Source organism: Sminthopsis crassicaudata, chromosome 3 (genome assembly GCF_048593235.1).
Source record: "Sminthopsis crassicaudata isolate SCR6 chromosome 3, ASM4859323v1, whole genome shotgun sequence".
Classification (NCBI taxonomy): Eukaryota; Metazoa; Chordata; class Mammalia; order Dasyuromorphia; family Dasyuridae; genus Sminthopsis; species Sminthopsis crassicaudata.
The window spans coordinates 343508431-343513318 of NC_133619.1; the positions used below are offsets into that span (position 1 = coordinate 343508431).

At 32.4% G+C, this 4888-nt stretch overlaps 1 pseudogene; it reads left to right on the plus strand.

Moving 5' to 3' along the window:
- Nucleotides 1–3225: 3225 nt before the first annotated feature.
- LOC141565219 (U6 spliceosomal RNA) lies at nt 3226–3325 on the plus strand (annotated as a pseudogene).
- The last annotated feature ends 1563 nt before the right edge of the window (nt 3326–4888 follow it).

A 4888-nucleotide genomic window follows, 5' to 3' on the forward strand; every position in this document is an offset into this window, starting at 1 on the left:
AGAAAAGGATAAAATGGAGTCAAAGTTACAGAGAAAGTGGTCCTGGAAATTCATGAGAGCTGCGTTGGGTTCTAAAGGAAGACTGTTGGTTTTTTGGTGCCTCCTTCAGAAGAAAAACCAGAAAACAAACACATGAACAGATTTATTTGAGTGCATTTATATGCCATACAATTTATTAGCTAAACTGGCTAAACAGATTAAGCAAAATACTTTTCAGTTTGCTTCATGACATTAAAGAAAAAAGTGAATATTCATCATGTTGGTCAGCTTTCCTCATATTTCCTTATGTTCTGTGAGATTATATACAATATGCATTATAGGAAAGGGAACCCAGAGCAGTATTCTCTGTCCTCTACCCCCTGCAAAAAGCAAGGCTAGATCTGGGAATTGGATTTGGAATTTAAAATGTTAAAAATTGAAAGTACTCCTCATGATATTGCTTTTGTTTTTCTTTAGGATTCAGCTGCATCTTGACATAAATTGCATGATTGCTGACTAGTTTTGTGGGATGGAAAAATAATGTAATGTGAAGGGAAATTGCCTTCAATGTGGAATCAGTAGAAAGGGTAGTTTAGTTCTAGATCTCTTCTTTATTATTTATTTATTTTTTAAAATAGATTTTTATTTTTCAAAATACATACAAAAATAAGTTTCAACATTTACCCTTGCAAAACCTTTGTTTCATAATTTTTCCCCTCCCTTTTCCTTTCCCTCTTCCCCAGACAGCAAGTAATCCAATATAGGTTAAACATGAGGAATTTAGGTGTCTTTTTCTTTAAGAACTTGGAGAAAATAATAAAATCAAAGAAACTTTGAAACAGAAGGAACATTAATATTATCTAGGCAAACTTTTTATTTGATACATGATGTCCCCTATATAGTATCTTGGGACTTCAGTTCCCCCTACTGTAAAGCAGGAAATTGGACTAAATGATTTTATCTAACATAATGGAATATGATTGAGAACAGAATATTATGTATTTCCTTAAGACTGGCCTTAAATCCAATAATGATTGTACTCTTTGCTTCTGGGTATTCAACCATGCCTGAATACACCTCAAACTCACTTCTTTCCATCTTGTCCTTTCTCAAGTTATGCCTTTCTCAAAAATTGTACTGAAATCCAGGGACAATATATCTATGGTGTTTTCTTGGTTTACCATTTTAATAACTCTGTCCAAAAAGGAGAGAGGGGAAGAAAGGACATTATTCTTGAAAAAGTTGTTCATGATAATCCAATGCTGGCTCTTAGTGATCACCAGTTCCTTACCTAATTGCTTGAAAACCACTCCTTTAATAATATATTTTAGAATTTGTGTATGGATCAAAGTCAAATGTACTAGTCTATAACCTTCTTAAAAAATTAAGGCACTTATTCATCTATAGTTCTAAAGTACCTTTCTCATTCTTTATGATTTCATAAAAACCACAAAGAAAATTTCAGCAAATGTGTTCACAAGTTATTTTAGTATCCAACAATGTAGTCTTTTTTTTTCCTGGTAACAAGCTAATTTGGGGTATCTATATTCTCATTTGCTATTTCATTACTTAATGTCAGTTTCAATTTCCCCATAATTTTTGTTTTGTACATTTCCATCTTCAGAGAATCTTGCATGTAGAGAAAACAAAATGGGAATTCTATCTTATTTCTACTATTCATTATAATCACCCCATATGCCACAGAGATCATAACCTATCTTTGATCTAAAACACTCATTTTTTTTTTTTTTAGTCCTTAGCACTCATAACCAGTTTCAGTTCATTCTGAATTTTGGTCTTCTGAAAGAGTATAATTCAACAGGAACAAAATAGATAAAAGGATGGCAAGAAAAGAATTATATATTAAGCAGTTAGGTTAGTGTCAGGAAATCTAGAAGGGGGAAGCATGATGGAAAGTACGGAGGAGGATGAATGTAAAGAAAAGATGAAGAAATATTGTCCTGGAAGCATACAAACTACAAAACTACTTGAATAGAAGGAGAATGCTGATAAAATGTTCAACATAAAGATAACAAATCTGGCATGGGGCCTAATATAGGAATGATGGAAGCCTTCATTTGTCTGGACATGTGTTAAAGCTCACTCTTTGTCAAAGGCAGAGTAAGTATTAAATTCTTGGCTTATCTTGATCCAATTTCATCCTTCAAAAAGTAAAGGAATAATGAGAGGGAAGTACTTTTCTGGACCTTACATTGACCAATAAAGACAAAATGGATACTGAAGTGGAATCAATAGAAATCTTGAGGGAAAGTATCCATTCCACTTTAGAATTTGGAATAAAGAAGAGGATCAAAGGTAAATAAATTCTGATTTTCACCTTAGGTTCAAGGAGAGCAGATTTCAAAGTGTTCAAGAAAAAAATATATAGGTTTTGTGGTATAAAACCACAGAGAGAAGTCAGTTCAGAAGTTAGGGAAGAATATAAGTCTGAAGACAAAAAGCAAAACAAAAAAACCTTCCAAGGAGAAGGAAAGGGAGAGCTGCCTAAATAAATTCTGGTGTATACACATAGAACTCACCAATCAACTTAGGCTCCTAATGGAACTCACCAATCAACTAAGGCTCTTAGGACACATACAGAATAAGGAAATTAATGAAAGATGAATGTAAAAGAGAAGTAAGGCCTGAAAGAACAGTGGCAAAGCTCCCAAGCATTGTAATGCTCTGAAACTGGTAAGGAATTCTAAGGCAGCAAAAAGGGGTGGGTCTTTAAAATGAAATATTGGGAAAAGGGAAATTGGACAGCTGATTGGGTAGGTGATTATTTGTGTCATCTTTAGAATATCAGGAGGTAGCAGAATGTGGTGGAAAGACAATTAAATTTGGAATTAGAAGATCTAACTTCAGATTTGGCCCTGTTCTTTCCTGACTGTTGGACCCTGAACAAGCTTATCTTCTCTGGGGTTCAATACCAGCATCTGAAAGAGGAAGATATTGGACTTGATAGCCATTGAGGTCCCACCCAACCTTAAATTTGTGATGCTAAGATAATAGATGGTGATGAGATTGCAGAACTACTACTACAACAACTCAAATTTTGCTTTGTTTCTTGGCAAATAAAAATGGTCTTTGACCTGTAATAGAAATAACACAAATGGATAATAGGGAATAAAAATCCCAAATATGTTTAATAAGGCAACTCTTAATATTACATCATTATACCAAAAGAATTAGCAAATGTTATAGCTGAGCTGTTGTCAATGATCTTTAAAATATCATGAAGATGTCATCATGTCAGCACACATACTAAAATTGATATGATAGAAGAATAGAATGGCTCCTTTGCAAATATGACACATAAAATCATGAACTATTATATATTTTCTTCAGCTGGAGATGGAGAGAGAAGGGTGAAAAGGCAGATTTTTGTTCATTTCTCTTTACTTATATATCAATACCCTTGTATTGTTCATTACACCTTCTTGCTTAGACTAATGCAAAAAGTGTCTAATAGGTCTATTTATCCTGAGTCTCTTCTCATTCCTATCTAATTCTCTCCTCAGCTGTCAAAATGATTTCCCTAAAAAATAGCTCTTTGCCACTCTCTACTTAATATACTCTAATGGCTTCATATTACCTCTACTTAATGTTTAAAAATTTTTCTCAATCTATTACCTTTTCAGCCTTCTTATACTTCACTCTTTTCCATAACAGTTGCATTGTCCAATGTGCTGCTGCTTACAAAGGACACTTCTTGCTTCTCTGCTTGGTGTTCTGAGTATTCTTTCTCCTCATTTCACTTCACCTCATCTGGAGAAACAAAAAGTCACAAATGTAGAGGAAAATAGTGAAGTAAATTAGGAAGGAAAGAAACACCAGATCTCAAACTAGATTACACTACAACAATCATCACAATGCTTGAGCACTGGAAAAGAAATATATAGTTCAAACATTGCAATGATGAGATATCACACATAGAAGAAAATGAATCAATAATCAGTCTCATGTTTAATGTACTCAATATTCAATAAATAAATACTTAAGCTATGGAAATAAAATGTCACTATTCAGCAAAAACTGCTGGGAAACCTAAAAAGAAGTTTGGCAGAAATTAGAGTTAGACCAACATCCCACACTTCATACAAAGATAAGCTCCAAATGGATATGAGATTTAGATAGAAAAAGTTATATGATTTTTTAAAAGTAGAGGAATAAGGGGGAAATATTCTTTTAAGATACAAGAATAAGGGAAGAATTCATAATTGTATAACCAAACAAGGAATAGAAAGGATTACAGAAGTTGAGCTAGGCAATTTTAACTATATATACATTTTTAGAAATGTTTATGCACAGACAAACCCAATGCAGTTACATTCAGAAAGGAAATAATGAACTGGAAGATAAATATTTTTGTTGTTGTTGCAAAACTATGATTACCAAAGAAATTTTAATCAGACAAAAATTAAGGATATTGCAAAAGACACAATGAAGTGTTTTTGTTGAGAAAATATAGATGCTTTTATGGATTGGCAGTAGGGGAGGGGGGATTACTTTCAGTCTAGTATTCAAAACCAATAGGGACTCAGCATGAATATATACCTGTCCCAATAAGGATCCAAGTAGTTTTTAAGAGAATAAATAAAATCTATTAATTGTGATATTTTTAAAAAAAGTTTTAAATTTTCAATAATAAGGGACATGCAAATTAAAATTCATCCATAAAATCAACAAAATCTTTTTTATAATAAAGAGATAGAAATAATGAATATTAGGTGAATTGGAAAAAAAAACAGATATACTTGTACACTGTGAAGGAGAATTGTGCACTAGCACAATTATTCTGGAAAATAAAATTCGCATTGTTTAGCTTAATGATTTTTAATATTATATATTTATTAATAACTTATCTTGATTCCAGAGCACTGATAATAGAACACATTCTTTTCAT